General features: G+C 40.2%; 1 protein-coding gene across 2 annotated transcripts in view; it reads left to right on the top strand.

The window, feature by feature from the left end:
• The first annotated feature begins 368 nt into the window (after window positions 1-368).
• Window positions 369-17831, top strand: part of RNF13 (ring finger protein 13) — a 167319-nt gene continuing 149856 nt past the window's right edge. Inside the window, exon 1 of one of the 2 annotated variants that reach the window (XM_012437070.3) lies at window positions 369-508. The gene's annotated coding sequence lies outside the window, so the exon portion shown is untranslated. The remainder of the gene's footprint in view (window positions 509-17831) is intronic. The other variant, XM_064378793.1, reaches the window with a different exon arrangement.

A 17831-nucleotide genomic window follows, 5' to 3' on the forward strand; every position in this document is an offset into this window, starting at 1 on the left:
CCCTGCCCACTCAGTCCCGCGCCCTGCAGACCCTACTGCCTCCGTTTCTGGGGCCAAACAGTCAGCGGCAGGCGCCCACAATCCACTCTGCCAGCCTGCCCCTTCCTCTGCCAAAAGCAGCTTCTTCAGCCGCGCTCCAGTTCCCCAGACGCCCGCCCCACCCTACCCTTCCCTTCCCTTCCAGGGAAGACCGATCACGAGGCCAAGAACGAGACTCGCAAACTGGGCATTTCTCCGAGCCGGGCTGGAGCAAGCAGAGAGACTCCGCGTGAGAGTGGGAAGGAGCCTCAACAGGCAACTATGTGACCCAATGGTTTTTCTCTGCCTTTGGGTGTGGACAAATGAGGCGCGTGAGGCGGGACTTCCGCTTCGCTTCGGTGTTGTCTTCCCTGTTCGTACTCTAGGCTGTCCGGTCGGTGCGGATATTCAGTCATGAAGTCGGGGTAGGGACTTCTCCCGCAGCGACGCGGCGGGCGAGACTGTTGTGTTGCGGGGGCCGGACTTCCAGGTAAGAGCCTGTCCGGCTTGGCGGCAACCGGGCAGCGGGTTATTGGGCGGCTCGGAGAACACACCCCGCTTGCTGGCCCTCGAGTTCGGAGTCGGCCCCGCTGCTGAGGTCTTTGCTGCTCCTCTAGAGCTGGGCGAGGAGTGAATTAGGCTTTTTGCAAAAGGAATAAAATAGCCTTGCCCTCGAGGGCCGAGTCTTCCTTGCCCTCTCATCTCGCGAGTTTGTGTGTGTCCAAAGTTGTTGAGTTACCGGTTTTGCTTCTCTCATTCCCTTCTCGAGGCTGCAAGAGCCTGAAAGTACGTTTGGAAGGCTTTTCTTGGTCCAGCACCTGCCGCAACGCCCTCGGGCAAATCGCTTGACTTGAGTTGAGGGGGCTGTTTTGTCTTTCAGTATAAGGAGGGCAGTCACTTCCTCTCTTACCCCCACCCGCTTTTTTTTTTTTCCCTTGGAAGCTCAGTTTGCAGGTTTAGGACGTGACCCCTGCTAGGGCCAAATACTACGGTAAGTCAGCAGCTCTGTCGGTACGCTTGACTTGATCTGCACTTATTAAAGAACTTTGTCCGAGAGAGAGAGAGAGAGAGAGAGTGAGAGAGAGAGTGGGCAGACGTCGAAGCCAAACAGTAGTATCCCGGAAACACTCACACAACTTTGGTGGCAGCCACTCAGTGTTCTCTGCCAGTGTCTGGCAAATTCCTCTATTTTGTCCTAATCTGACAATAGTAAATTTCTAAAACTCGTTTCATCATCAGTTTCAGCACCGTGGGCAGCTGCTCAGGTCCTCTTGTTGCACAAACCTGTCCAGCTATTGCTGTCAGTGATGCAGCAGGAACAGTGAAAACTAATGCATTCCTTCCAACAATGATGTGTTGTTCTCCAAGGAGAACATCTGCAGTTTTTGATACAATATAAATAAGTAAGGTGACTTTGCCTCCAAAGAGTTCTTGTAGAGAAACAGATCAATTCAAGATTTAAGGTAGGGCTTTCAAGAGTTATAATCTATTTAAGCACAATTTTTTAATGGGTGGAGATTAGCTCCATCTCAAAGTAACAAAACTGGACAGTGGTCGCAGTTAAAAAGAAGTTTAAACAGGAGGTAAGAAGTGTCGTGCAGTGCTGTAGTTTAGGGCCCGTAAGAATTCATTAATAGATTTTAGAATCAATTTAGTACATTGACATAAGCATTAAAAAGAAAGAAAAAAATACCAGAGGACATTGTATGAAGTGAAAGTAAGTATTATGGCAAGAAGCTTTTGTTTCAGTCTTTAAAAATATGTTGTGTGTCAAGAGGAAGATGGAAATGTAAAGTGTATTACGGACTTTGGCAAAAACAAATGTTTCAAAATACTAGATTCCAAATTTGGGAGTCAGGCTGAGTTCAGCTCTGCCACTTACTAATTCTGTGACATTTTCCATAAATAAGAAGTTGTTGTTATGAGTTGTTATGAGGATTAAATGAAATAAAATTTGTCTATTACATAAGTTTTTTGTTTTGTTTTGTTGGAAACTATTGGAGAGAAGCACAGTTATTTTTCTCTGTGTAGGGAATGCCAGCTGTTTTATTAGTATATTTTTTACCTCTGCCTTTGAAGCTAGGCAAGTCTTTATGTGTAATGCAAATCACAGAGAAAATCTTGGTTCGAGAGGTATAATACTGAAGGGTATAGGATAAGTTCTCATCTATTCTTGTATAAAGCTAATTTTCTCAATAATTTTGGACGGGCATAAATTGTTGCCAACATTCAGCTTTCTTCCCTTGATATTTTTCTGCATTCCAGAATAACGTAGATTTATCAGAACTTTTACAGGCACTAACTTTAGCTAAGTGAGGGTAGGACTAAGGGTGTGACTACAGGGATAGATTTATGTCTTTCAGTTAAGTTGGATAGAATGGCATTTTATGTCTTATAGTTCTTGCCGTAAGAGATGTATGAAATGAAATGGCTTGGTCAACTATCATGGAATGTTTTGCTTACTTCGTGTGGGTATGACCTACAAATGATTGGCATTTAAATAATTACTTTAAAATCTGAGAATTAATGATGTTTAGCAGGAGGCAAATGAGTTTCAATCAAAACAGTGTTTTGCACCATTTGTCATGTTACTACCATATGGTATTGCATATGATAGTTTCACATGACATAAAAAGGGGAAGAAAGTTGGTAAGCATTGTTACTTTTCTCAGAAGAGGAAACAAAATTAGAAGTGAATTCCTTTTAATAAAGCGTATGAATCATTGTTCAAAAATTTATGTATTCTGTAGATATTTATTGAGCATATATAGAAGCAGAATATTAAACTTTTATGAATCTTTTACATTACACAAAAGTTGATTTGGGAACAACACAGTATATGATTGGTATTGTCAAAGTTTATATATCATAGTACATCAGTAACAACTAAATAATGTAGCTAACATTGATTGGTTACTATGAGCCAAATACAATTCTAAGTACCTTATAATATCTCTTGTGGTTCTTACAGTCATTGATGTGGTAGACAGTTAATTGTCTACTTTTTATCTTTATTTATTTATTTTTTTTGAGCCTCTGTTGCACAGACTGGAGTGCAGTGGTGTGATTATGGCTCACTGCACCCTCGACCTCCTGTGCTCAAGGGATCCTCCTATCGCAGCCGGGCAAGTAGCTGGGACTATAGTCATATACCCTCATGCCTAGCTAATTAAAAAAAAATTTTTTTTGTAGAGACAAGGTTTTGTTATGTTGCTCAGTCTGGCCTAAAACTCCAGGGTTCAAGTGATCCACCTGCTTCAGCCTTCCAAAGTACTGGTATTACAGGTGTGATACATCGTGCCTGTCCTATTCTCTTTTTATAAGTGGGAAGTGGGGGAATTAAGGCATCACAGATACATAACTTGTGAGTTCACACAGGTAGCTGGTAGAGTAGCTGGAATTTGAACACAGGTATTCTGACTACATAATGTCTGTCTCTTTTGTGTCTTATTTCATTAAAAAATATGGAATGCTGTGGGGCTATTTTGGATTCATACTTGCTGGTGACCTTGGGTAAGCTCCTCCTCAGTTTCCTTAACTCCTTCCTTATTTGTTTTTGTGGGGATTCGGATAATTTGTGAAGCACTCGATGGAGTATATGTTCAGTAAATTATATGCTTTAGCCTTTTTTTTTTTTCATTGAAAATAAGGTCATTTGAAAGTTGAAGGAGGGTGGGAAAAAAAAGTTCCACATAAGGACACTGCCTAAGCAAAGGTATAGGGATAGGAAAAGCAGAGTACATTTGGTAAGGATATGTGTTTAAGAACCAGACTGGTAAAGATAGATGGATACAGATTATGGAGATTCTTAAATGTCTGACTAAATATTTTACATATGATTTTTAGTTTAGAAGAAACTCTCCTTATGGATAATAATTTGTGAACAGGTTAAATGGAAGAGTGGAAGCGTAAAAGTAGGAATACCAGGGAGTTTAATTTTAGTAGTTGAGGCAAGAAGTGATGATTGTAGTGAAGGTATAGATTTGAAAGATGTTGACGTTGATAGTGACATTGACACTGGCAACTGACCAGAGTATAGGCCTAGGACAAAATTTTGGGAGGATAGTGATGTTATTATCAGAAATAAGGATATTAGTATGAAGAACAAGTTTTGGTGGAAGGAGATTTAGGAGGAGAGAGAATGATAGGGAGTTTACTTTTGGAGCTGAGAAGTTGTTCAGACATTTGGAAATGTAGAATGAAAACTGGAAGCTTTGTGTATTTTATGAAAAGGGAAGAGACCAAATGCTTACACTGTAAGGAAATGACCTAAAAGTAACCACTCCTCTATGGGTCAGAGTTTCGCAAGAGTGATGTGACTCCTTAAATTCCCCAGAAGTACAAATTTCTCAGTGAAGATGCACCCATTATTTTTCCCTTTAGTGTGTTTTGATTTGTGTTTTGCTAGATCAGGAGGTAAGGTAGTGAGGAGTAAAAATTTTGTAGACTTAGCAAGGCTCCCATTTATTAAAAAAATAGCTAGTAAATTGGAGGCTAGGGCTTCTCACACTAAGAATTTTGAGAGTCGATTTTTGTGTAGTACCAGGCATTTATAAACATATATTGAATTGTTGAACATATGAACATCTCCTGTTACTTTTATTATCCCTTGTTTGTTACCTTGAATTGGTTAATAGCAAAACCTTTAGAATCAGAGAGCCTGTGTGCTTGTTATGAGGGACAACAAAAGGCTGCAGCTGATAAGATGGTGTTTTACTTGTAGCCAGGATTGTGGAAGAGACTCAAAGGATAAGAGGCTTACCGTTTTTTCCATTCTGTAAAATGATGTTGATGACAATACTAATTCTGAGAGTTGTTTTGAAATACTGGGTTAATATATGAAAAGTGCCTGGTACATGATAGAGAGTAATTGAAATGTTTTTGTTATCCCTATTATTATCTTCATAAGTGGGGACAAACACAGAACCTATTATAAGAAAAAAAGGAAAACATCTGGAGACCCTTTGAACTTGAAAAAGGGCTCCGGACTAAGTCATAGAAGGACTGTAGGTTTCCTTTCTTGGAAGATTTTCTAGGGTTTAGTACAATTGGGTAGAACATTATGTTGAATTAAGTAGTAAGATGTATCCATCTCAACTATTTTCAGTTTCCTGTCAAGTTCTCAGTAACTGGCCAATGAAACAAACCAACACAAAAATATTGAGCATGAGGAGAAGGTTTGCATACTTTGTCATACCATTTTTGGAAACATTACTTAGATCCTACTACTTATGAGTGTTTCTGTAGCATTTATTCACTGAAATATTTGTTAAGTACCTTCTATGTCAGGCACTGTTCTAAAGAGAAAAATCTTTGCCCTCGTGGAGCTGATCTGCTAATGGGAGAAATAAGGTGCATTTTCAGAATTGACAGTAATGAAATTTTTCTTGTACTACGTATTTATACCTATTTAAGCAGATGGTAATAATGAATACTATATCAGATTGTAACTAATTTTGCAGAGCACTTTGAAGGCAGGGACCATGTTTTTCTTATTGACATTTGTCTCTCCCTTTTTTCCTTACTCCCAGTGGAATGGCTTAGATGTGTTTAATACTCAGCAAACTTAGATACTCACCAAATGTTTATTACAGGGAGAGGCCAGATCTTAAAGATTAAAGGAGTCGTTTAAATGTAGCAAGTATTAAGGACTATGTACCCCCTAGATTGAGGGTGAGAAAAAGAGAATCTGGCTGGGTGTGGTGGCTCACGCCTGTAATCCCAGTGCTTTGGGAGGCCGAGGTGGGCAGATCACTTGAAGCCAGAGTTCAAGACCAGCCTGGGCAATATGGCGAAACCCCATGTCTACTAAAACACAAAAATTAGCCAGGCGTGATGGCACACATCTGTAATCCCAGTTACTTAAGAGGCTGAGGCAGAAGAATCACTTGAACCTGTGAGGTAGAGGTTGCAGCAGTGAGCCGAGATCGTGCCACTGCACTACAGCCTGGGTGACAGAGTGCAACTCTGTCTCAAAAAAAAAAAAAAAAAAAAAAAAAGAAGAATGCCCTGGCTTGTCTGTGAGGTTGAAATAGAAATATAGAATAAAGTTGTGTTGTAGCTGAAAACGTCAGCATCAACATTCTGGGAGTCTGGGTGTCACCCAACATTCCCACTAATTAGCTGGATGACTGCACAAATATCTTAACCTCTCAGTTCATTTCCTCCTTGGTAAATGAGGTAGTTGAAATTTTCCAGTTAAAATCTGCTTTTACAATTTCTTGTAAAATATTTCTTGCACTAATGTTTCACTTTACTAATGTAAATAATATAGAGCCAAGCATGAGCTTCCATTGAATATCAAGCTAAATTTATACTCTTAATGAACTAATGTTTATACAAAGATGTCTACAATATTTGTTGATGCTATTTACTAATGACTACATTGTAATTTTTTAAAATAAGCAAAATGTTACCTAATATATAGTTTCCCCCTTTGCCATTAGAAAGGAAAAATAATATTCCTTTTTACTATTTACATAGTATTTTAGACCTTAATAATGGATCATAATAGTTATTCACTTTCATATTTTAATTCATACGGTAGTCACTTGCCTCTGATATTGTGCTACCTGCTAGGTATTGTATACAGAATTAGAAAACGTATAGCTCCTAACTTTAAGGAGCTTAAGGAATAATGTGAGTGATGGACCATTTAGTTTTGTTGCATTTTGGTGGCATAGAGAAGCATGTAATGAGAATCTGGGAGAAGACAAAGTGTACATGGTTAGAAAAAAGTCTGAAGGGATGGCAAGGTACTAAGCTAAATACACAGAGAGGAGCCAGTTTGTGAAGAACTTCTGTGCTAAACCATAGTTTAGTTTTGCACTTTATTCTGAAAACTGCTTACTCCGTTAAGGAATTTTATGCAGGCAGTATCATAATCAGGTATTTATTAGTCTACCTTTATATTCCTCTTAAGAGAAGGTGATCCGTGAGGAAGATATTTGTTATTTCTAGTTGTTTCAGTGACGTAGAACTTCCTGAGGAAATCAGTCTTTTAACTTTGAAATAACGTCTGAGGAACATTGTCAATTTTGTGGTTATAGAGTTAATAATTATTAAAAATTAATCATGAAATATTCAGACATTAAAACATTTAAATGTTCATTGCCACATTAATGTAAACTGAAAAGAAAACTGAAATTTTGGGATGTTTTGCTCATTGATGTAAGAGAGCTCCTGATCAGCTACAAGAATTTGGCTTAGAATCATTTTTAAGGAGTTAGAAATATGTTGACCTTGAATTGATTGAATGTGACTGTAGTTCAGGCTCAGTTTCCTTCCTTCCTTCTTCCCTCCCTCCCTCCTTCCCTTCTTCCTTCTTTCCTTCCTGTCTTTTTCTGTCCCCCAAGTTAGTGTCAAACTCCTGGCCTCAAGCAGTACCCCCTCCTCAACTTCCCAAAGTGCTGGGATTACAGGTGTGAGTCACCACTCCCTGCCCAGGCTCCACTTCTAATGATAGAAATATCCAAATAAACTTTACAGAGGGAATGAATTTCCACTGAGAAATAATCCTAGTGAGGAGCTGGTGAGAAATGAATATTTCTGAATGAAGTCATGAGGGAGAAACATCTACTTTATTTAGATATAAAACACCTCATTAAATGTTGAAGAATACTTTATTTGCATAATTACTGTGATTATCATTTACACATTTGACCTTCAAAGAGGAAGAACTGCTTATAATTTCCACATTTATCCAACACGGATTATAAATGTTAATTGCTTTTTTTGAAAAAAATTGAGGTAAAATTCACATAATTAACCATTTTAAAGCAAACAATTCATTGGCAGTTAGTACATTTGCAGTGTTGTGCAACCACCACTTCTGTCTAGTTTCAAACATTTTTATCACTTTAAAGTAAAATCTAATGCCCATTAAGCAGTTACTCCTCATTTTCTGATGCCCCTAGCTCATGGCAACCCAATCTGTTTTCTGTTTTTATTTATTTACTTATTCTGGATATTTTATATAAATTGAATTATTCAATATTTGAGTTTTTAATCCCTGGTTTAGCAATTTTTATTCTTTCACTTAGCAAAATGTTTTGAAGGTTTACCCACATGTAGCATCTATCAGTACTTTTTCTTTTTATAGCAGAAGAATATTCCTTTGCTTTTTCAGTTTGTATATCCATTTATCATTGATGAATATTTGGGTTGTTTTCACCTTTTGGTTATTATGAATATGTTGCTGTGAACATTTGTGCCCAAGGATTTATTTGAGTACCTCTTTTCACTTCTTTGGGTATGTACCAAGAATGGAATGCTGGGTCTTATGGTTAATCCTGTTTAGCTTTTTGAGGACCTGCCAAACTGCTTTCCACGGTAGCTAAACCATTTTACATTCCCACTGGCAATGTGTAAAGGTTCCAATTTCCTTACATCCTTGCCAAACTTGTTTTCTGTTTTTAAGAAATTATAATTGTCATCCTCATGGGTATGAAGTGGTATCTCACTGTGGTTTTGATTTGCATTTCCCTGATTACTAATGATTTTAAGCATCTTTTCATGTGCTTGTTGGCCATGTGTATATCTGCTTTGGAGAAATGTCTGTTCAAGTTCTTTGCCCTTTTAAAAAATTACATTGTTTGTGTTTTTGTATTGAGTTGTGTTTTTATATACTCTGGATACTAGATTGTTATCAAATATATAATATGCAAATGTTTTCTTCCATTCTGTGGATTGTTTTTTCAATTTTTTGACAATCTCCTTTGATACATAAATGTTCTGAATTTTGATGAAGTTCACTTTATTTATTTGACTCATGCTTTTGGTATCATATCTAAGAATCCATTTCTGAATCCCAGGTCATTGAGATTTACCCTATGTTTTCTTCCAAGAAGTTTATAATTCTACTTTTTATATTTAGGTCCCTAACATTTTGTGTTAATTGTTGTATATGGTGTAAGTTAGAACTTCATTGTCTTGCATGTGAATAGTTGTCCCAGCACCACTTGTTCAAGACACTATTCTTTTGCCATTGAATGGTCTTTGGCATCTTTAAAATCAATTGGCTGTAGATGTATGAGTTTATTTCTGGACTCTCGATTCTACTCCTTTGGTCTATATATCCATCCTTATGCCAATACCATATTGTTTTGATTACTGTAGCTTTGTGGTAAGGTTTTGAAATTGGTAAATGTGAGTTCTCCAGCTCTGTTCTTCTTTTTAAAAATTATTTTGCCTGTTTAGGGCCTCTTGCAATTCCATATGAATTTGAGAATCAGCTTCTCCATTTCTGCATAAAAGGCCGTTGAAATTTTGATAGGCAATATATTGAATCTATAGATTGCTTTGGATAGTATTGCCATCTTAACGTTGTTAAGTCTTTCAATACCTGGATGTGTGTTTGATATCTTTCAGCAGTGTTTTTGTGTTTTATAGTTTTCAGTGTACAGATCTCTCACCTACTTTGTTAAATTTATTCCTGGGTATTGTATTCTTTTGGATACTATAATAAATGGAAGTTTTTCTTAATTTCATTTCTGGGTAGTTCATTGTTGGTATGTAGAAACACAGCTGATTTTTGCGTGTAACATTTATTGCCTTTAACAGTCATTTACTTTCTTTTTTCCAAATGTAAGCTGGATCACATGGGTAAATAAAGTGGAAAGTGGAATGCTAAATAATTTGATCTGTAAGATGTCTGATTTTCCTGAATGTGCAAACTATGAAGTGTGTTTTTAGCATAGTGTTGAACGATTATCTTACTATACTTGGGTTATTCCATTTCTGGTATCATGTTACATATATTTGGTCATTATTAAAGAAGGCAGAACATTTTATTTTTTTTAGGTTTGGAGAGAAGTGTCAATACCTAATTCATTTTCAAAGTTATAATTATTTTGCAACTTAATTTTGATGTTACAGAGAAAGCCTCAGGGATAAACCATATTTATCACAGAGTCTGGTACAGAGATCCATGAATAATAAAGATAAAATTGGAACAGAAGGTAATTTGAATATATAAATTATCATTAATCTACATTAGTTTTTTTCTTTGTTTTTCTTGAAGTTTTCAAATAGGCTTAAAATTTCATTATGAATAGAAATGTGAACAATGAACAATTTTTAATTTCACCTAACACCAACAAAAGATCAAAAAAGGAGATTCAGTCGCCTGCTAAGAGGTGCTTCGTAGTGCTAAAAAAAATTTTTTTTTTTTTTTAAAAAAAAGGAGATTCAATGCAATGAAATGCACATTTATTTGGAAATGTAAATAGGAATGTTCTTTTCTGGAAAGCAATTTGGCAATATGTATGAAGTCTTAAAATGTTTCTTTGGTGTAGCAATTCTATATCAAGTAATCTATCCCAAGAAGATAATCAGAAGTATGGAACGATTTATAGTCACTGGAAAATTATTTGTAATAGCAAGAGTTGAATTCAGTTCAATATTGTACAGCAAGAAAATAGACAAAGTCATGTTTCAGCCATATAAAGCAGTCCAAAGTAGCTGTTAACATAGCGGTTATGAAGAGTTTGAACAACAAGGGAAAATGTTTGTTATAATTTCAAGTAAAAAAGCCTACAAATCATAATATAATATGATGCAAGTGATGTAAAATATGCATGGGAAAGAGACTATGAGTTCTGGATAGGGAAGCGGAACCACTGTGAATGATATAAGTGATGCAGAATAAGATATTAGACTTCAAGAAGTTGTGGCAGCCCATTAAGACCTATATAAGGCTTATATACAAGGCTGTTGCCTTTATGCCTGGTACGTTGGATGGTTGGGTCATTATGGGTTAGCTGGATGGCTATCAAGGGAGCAAACTGAAAGTGAGGTTGAGAGAGGAAGGATACATTAGAACCTCTGAGAACAAACTGCAACACACAAGGACAATACTCGTGTTGTCTCTGAATGTTAAAATTATGTATAATCAACATTTCTTTATACTTTCCAATGAGCATGATTTTTAGTATTAGAAAAAAATCATAAACATTTTATTAGATAGCAGTATAATAAATAACGTGTGAAGAGTAGAGGTTAATTATGATGGCATTGACTTTGCAGTAAATGATGAAATTAGGACTAGAATCCTGACCCCTATATTACAGCTCTTTCTATAGTCTTTGCAATTAATCTTTAAAAACTAAATTCAGTTAGTCAAGTTCTGAGAGAAACCACAGTGATTTTTATATCTGGTAAATTTTCAGTCATCTGCAATGTTAATATTTAGACAAGCCTCAAATAATCACTTTGAACTTTGGAAGACGTTATATTATTAAAATAAAATAACATGGTAAAACTTTAAAATAACTACAGAGTTAAAGTTGTAAAAACAGTACAAAGACCTTTATGTAATGAAAGTTGTTTCTCTGATGCTCTATATTCCTGTAAACAACAATATTCTCTTTAAAGAAATGGCTGATTTCAGGGCTGGGGCAGGAAAAGTACAAGATAGGACTGGAAAATCTTGTGCCAAAAAACAAGGAGGTGAAGAGTGTTGGGAACATAGCAAAAAGACACAGAAGCTAGCTTGGATAAGCCTCCACTGGTCAAATTGGGGACAATTGGCCATCAAAATAATAATACAATAGCATATTATAACCCATTGAATAAAACAGTAATATATAAATAAGTAAATGAATAAATTGAAAATTTGCCAAGAAATGTGATAATTATCATAGTAGACAGAATAATGACTGCCCAAAGATGGCCGTATCTGATACTTGGAATCTGTGAATATGTTACCTTGTATGAGAAAAGAAACTTTGCAGATGTGATTAAGGACCTCAGGTTGGGAAGATTATCTATGTGGGCCCAGGATAATCACAAGTGTCCTTAAAAATGGAAGAGGGAGGCAGAAGAGGAGTTCGGAATAATGTGATGTAAGAAGAAATTAATCTTCCATTGCTAGGTTTGAGGACGGAGGAAGAGGCTGCAAGCCAAGGATGTCGGCAGCCTCTAGAAGCTAATAAGCATAACAATCAAATTATTGTATAATGTAAAACATTTTCATTTAAAAACATAGATGGATAATATCCTAGATTAGAAAAAAAAATATTTTTTGTAAAAGGAAATGACCTCTGACCTAGTTTTCCTTTGGGGCTTTTTTTTTTAAAGATACACACACAAATATAGTTAGGTAGTTGATAAACAGACACAGACAGGATTATATGAGTATGTCTAGTTAATGCCCATTTGAAGTATGTCTATACGAAAAAGCTCCTAAAGAAAATGATGTCAGAAGTCATCCTTTTTTCAAAAAAAAATTAACTTTTATTTTAAGTTCAGGGGATACATGTGTAGGTTTGCTATATAGTTAAACTTGTGTCATGGGAGTTTGCTGACCAGATTATTTCATCACCCATGTATTAAACCTAGTACCTGCTAGTTATTTTTCCTGATTTTTTTTTTAAGAGACAAGGTCTTGCCCTGTCGCCCAGGCTGGAGTGCACTGGTGATCATAGCTCACTGCAGCCTCAAATCATGAGCTCAAGCAATTCTCCTGCCTTTGCCTCCTCAGTAGCTGAGATTGTAGGCACGTGTCACCATACCTGGCTAATTTTTGTATTTTTTGTAGAGACAAGAGTCTTGCTGTGTTGCCCAGGTCCAACGACCCCCCCCCTTTTTTTTTTTTAATAGACTCTTGCTCTGTCACCTAGGCTGTAGTGTAGTGGCACAATCTCGGCTCACGGCATCCTCCACTGCCTGGGTTCAAGCAATTCCCCTGCCTCAGCCTCCTGAGTAGCTGGGACTACAGGTGCACGCCACCATGCCCAGCTAATTTTTCTGTATTTTTAGTAGAGCCAGAGTTTCACCATCTTGGCCAGGCTGGTCTCAAACTCCTGACCTCAGGTGATTCACCTGCCTTGGTTTCCCCAGAGTGCTAGGATTACAGGTATGAGCCACCGTGCCCAGCCTCCAGCAACCCTCATGATGCAGATGTTGCACATTCCAGGCCTGGTACCTGCAGCTGTGACCTGACTACCTCTGTACACCTGCCCATCAGCACCCCAGAGGATTGTTTGTTGTTTGCCTGGCAACCTTGGACCAGTTCTGATCTGGTCAACCCAGTGAGATTCTCTGTTATCTAGTGTGCTGCAATCACAGCTGCTCCAATGAAAACTGAATTTCAGCCTCAGGGAGGGAAGCTCTCTTCCAAGTTTCTTCTTTTGTAATATCTCCCTCAGTGTTACTCTCTTATCGTAGTGTAACCGGGCTGCATATTCAGCTCCCTCCCTGTTCAGATTCTGAGGTCCTTGGCCTTTCTTACCCCAAGAATGGGGAAAGGGGCCCTGGAGGCATGGTGAGCTTACTATTCGAATAAATATCGTGGACCCAAAGAGTTTAACAGAAAGCAATTTATTAGGCAGGGAGAGAGAGAAAGAGAAAGAGAGAGAGAAAGCTCCCAGCTGTTGTGGGAGGGAAATTCTTCTTATCTGCATAGGTAAGGAGCAGCAGGATTTTAACCCTGGAGTTATTCCCACCCCATTCATGTTCTCATTCAATGAGAGGAGTCCTGTCAAACTTCTGCTGAAGTGATTGATCTTTGACTTGGATACCTGATTGGCTACTTGGTCCCCAACAGAGCCCCCTCCTCCTAGAGCTTTTGGCAAGCATTTTGAACAAAGAAATCCACCTGGATTCTCCACCTAGCCCGCAAGGGAAAGTTAGACAAAGAACTTTATGTCCCTGGATAGGGGCGTGGATGGAGGCGTGGCGCTGGGAAGCTCCTGCCTTTGAAACCATGCCCCTCGTGAACCTGGGAAGAGAAGTTTTTTTCCTTAACACAGTCCCTCAGTCCCCACTCTGAACAGGAAAGTCCAACTGCTGTTGGGACAGGGGCGTTGATTGCTCTTTAACTACTTCCTGCTGAATTGGGGCATAGAAGGGGCTCTGCAGTTGAGGTTTCCTCCAGAGGGGTTTACGATTGAACTCTTGAGCAAAGGACATCTGGGGTTCCATTTGCAGGACCGTTTGTTGCCTTATGGTTTTAATTCTAGAAGAAACAAATATGACAAGAAGGTTAAAGATGAGAGGTCTGAAGACAAAAAATAATAGAATGGTTACAAATGGGCGTAGAAGAGGGTAGAGCCAGGACAACCAGTTGTTAAACAAGCTCCACGATCCTGTTTGTTGAAGGTCTTTAGCCCTGCGTTTGATTTATCCCTGAGTTCTTTAACTTTGTTTAAGACAATACGCGATTAGTTTATAAAGTAGCAGCATTCTTTACCTAGAGAGAGACAAGTACCTTCTCTCTCTGCTGTTAGCAGATTCAGGGCCTTTTATTTTGAAGAGCTACAGCAGCTAAAGAGTTAAGCAGCTTTTGCAGAGTGAGCTGCCTTTGCAGAGAGAATTGGCAACCTTTTTTATGTTATTATTTAACTCCTGAGATAGCTTATAGTAAAACTGAGTAGAGGTAGTAACTTCTCCAATGCCAGTACCAAGTCCTCCTATTATTCTGCCCCCACCCCCGACTATGAAAGGAATAATTGGGGTTTGAGTATGGTGTGGCCTTGGCAAGAGAAGACTCTGCACGTGAGAGTCAGTGTAAGTCATTACAGGGGGACTCGAGGAAAGAGAGGAGAGCTATTAGGCCAATCTGTATGGGCAACCACATAGAGTCTGGTTGCAAATAGTAAAGCCAGGAGTGATAGTCCTGTTAATGCGAGGATGTAAGTTAGATTCATGAGTACTTGCTTTCTTGGGGATCTTGTCAGAAGAGCAAACATAGATTCTCTAATGGCTCACAGGTGTACGAAGGGTTGTCTCCTGGAACTTCAGGCTGTGGAGTGGAGGGCCTATGATTTTCTTCAGGAGGTCTCTAAGGCTTCAGCTGAGTGTGATGAATCCACAAGTCAGTTCCTACCACTTTAACTGCTGTTGGGGTAGACAGAATCACTGAAAATGGTCCTTCCCAAAATGGGCCTAGAGAGGGAGAGTCTGAGGAGAGAGACTTAACAAGCACTAAGTCTCCAGGGCAGAACAACTCTTTCCCTTTTTTCCTCGGGTGTCCTTCAGGTAAGGTCCTAAGAACCTATTAGTACTTAGACAAGGAGGTTATATCTTTTATTAGATCTACTGTTTCCTTGTCTAATACAAGATCATTAGTAAGAAAGGGCTGTCCATAAAGCATTTCATAGAGGCTGAGTCCTATTTTCTGAGGAGAGTTTCGAGCCCTTAAGAGTGCTATTGGTAATAACACTTAAGAGAAGGCCGTAGGAGGTGGGTATATCTCCCTAGTTACAGCTTAGGAGCTGGGAGAGATATTGGGAGACTGCTTGTCCTAGGACTCTTTGGACAGTTACAGACTTGGAGGGCAACTGTCCAGGACAGGAAAACAAAACTGAGAAGGCTGCACTAGTGTCCAGGAGAAGATCGACCTCCTGGCCCTCTATGGTTAGCTTTACCCGGGGCTCGGTGAGGGTGATGGCTTATCCTGGTGCTTGCACCAGGCACCCTCAGTCCTGCTGTTGGGTTATCTGATTAGCCACCTTAGGCCCTGGGAACCTTCATCCCCTGGGAAAATGTGCCTTCCAGTGATCCCCTTGGCACAGTGGGCAAGGACGAGGAGGTGGTCCTTTCTTCTGGGGACAATCTTTCTTAAAGTGTCCTGGTAGGCCGCAGTGGTAGTGAGCTCTGCCAGACTGGAGGCTAACCCAAGTCTTTCCCTCTTCTGAGCCCCTTTGGTCTGCTTGCCTGAAGGCCATGACTAGGGCTGCAGCCTTTTTCTTGTCCCTCCTGTCCCTTTCAGCCTGTTCCTCCTGGTCTCTATTATAGAACACCGAGGTTGCTAGATTTAATAATGATACTGGGCTCTGTTCTGGCCCCAGGGCTAGCTTCTTTAAAGATCATGGGTCAAATTGGTCTCAGTTATCCAGGATACACTTTATGGGTGATTTTGCCTTGGGAAGAGTAGCACCCATCTGAAATTGAACACGGGGATGTCCGCATCCCCAGTTATTCCTTGCAGCTGCTAGCCCTGGGGCATCCCCCAGTTAAAGCACCTTGTAGTTTCCTTGTACCCTAGATGCATGATCATTTTCTGGGTCCCCCATGTGCCGGGTTTAATCACACTTATCGGCGTCATAGGCATTCCCTCACTTATAGGTATACCCTCCTTATCAGCTACCATTAGGACATGGGGACTGCTGGGATTAGTGGCTCTGTACCAGCACATCCTTGAAAAACTAGGCCAGTGAGGCTTGGGCGATGGGTGCCAATATTCCCCAGCAAGAGTTCAATTAACATAGGTCTGACCATAAAGCTGCCCTAGGAGGATGAACTCCTTGAGAGAGGCCTCTAACTACAACAGTCTTAAAGAAGATAATGGATGGCCACATGGCTGAGGCCAGAACAATGCCCTCGGGACCTGGGCCTCCTTCCCTACCACACTTTCCCTCATAGGAATATGCCCTGGGTTGTGGGGCCTGTAATTAATTATTTGAACCTCGGATCCGGTCTGACTACGGTGTTCTAGATGGAGAAGCTCTGCCAAATAGAGAGCCAATCCTAGACAAGACAAATTTTACATCATTAAATTCTGGCACCATTCAGTTGGATTGGGAAATTGCAGGTGACAAAAAACACAATGTCCTATAGCTTCCAGTACCCACTGATAGACTCTGGCTCTGTTAGGACATAACCTAGCACTGCGGACTAAGGGAACTGGCCCTATGCATTTATACTGCAGGAGGTCCTCATAGGCATAAGTGGGCATGGGTCCCTGGACTGCCACCCTGGATTGCCACCCTAAGAGTCTCATGTATAGGAAATATCTTAGAGGAAAGAGCCAGGAAGAAGTTTACCTCATGGAAATCTGGACCCAGGAGGTTGGAGTCTGAAAGACTGGGCATGGCTAGCACAGGTGGCAGCCATTCCCGCCACCTGGGCCAGCCACTCCAGCAGACCTGGTGCAGCTGCTGCCACCACTGTGGGTCTGAAAGGCTGAGCATGGCTCACACAGGTGGCTGCCATTCCTGCTGCCCGGACCAGCTGCTCCAGTGGCCCCAGCACACAGCTGCCGCCGCCACTGTGGGTCTGAAAGGCTGGGCATGACTCGCACAGGCAGCTGCACTCACTGCCCAGCCCAGCTGCTGCTGCATGTGGCCCCACACAGGCCTGGTTGCCTGCTTTGTGCAGGCATCATCTGCCTGGCCTTGCCTCCACCGTGCCCAGTCTTTACCTCCTAAACAAATTTAAAAGACGTGAATAGGACAGATCAGCAAGCCAAAGGAATGCGATACCACTCACCACTCTGAAGTCTGATGTTCCTCCTGGACTGGCTTGCCGAAGATGTAACTGGGGCAGGGCTGCATACTCAGCTCCCTCCCCATTCTGATTCTGAGGTCCTTGGCCTCTCTTACCCCAAGAATGGGGAAAGGGTCCCTGGAGGCGTGGTGAGCTTACCGTTCAAATAAATATCATGGACCCAAAGAGTTTAGCAGAGAGTGATTTATTAGGCAGAGAGAGAGAGAAAGAGAGAGAGAAAAGGAGAGAGAGAGAGAAAGCTCCCAGACGGTTGTGGGAGGGGAATCTGGAGGGGATATCCGTATAGGTAAGGAGCAGCAGGATTTTAACCCTGGAGTTATTCCTGCCCCATTCATGTTCTCGTTCAATGAGAGTTCTTTCAAACTTTCGTTGGAGTGATTGATCTTTGACTTTGATACCTGATTGGCTACTTGGTCCCCAACAAAGCCCCCTCCTCCCAGAGCTTTAGGCAGGCTTTTTGAATAAAGAAACCCACCTGGATTTTCCACCTAGCCAAGCTGTGTTCAGGAAAGTTAGACAAAGAACTTTAGGTTCCTGGATGGGGGCGTCTATGGAGGCATGGTGCTGGGAAGCTCCTGCCTTTG

Source organism: Aotus nancymaae, unplaced genomic scaffold (genome assembly GCF_030222135.1).
Source record: "Aotus nancymaae isolate 86718 unplaced genomic scaffold, 86718_ANA_hifiasm-v0.15.2.pri h1tg000019l, whole genome shotgun sequence".
NCBI classification, from domain to species: domain Eukaryota; kingdom Metazoa; phylum Chordata; class Mammalia; order Primates; family Aotidae; genus Aotus; species Aotus nancymaae.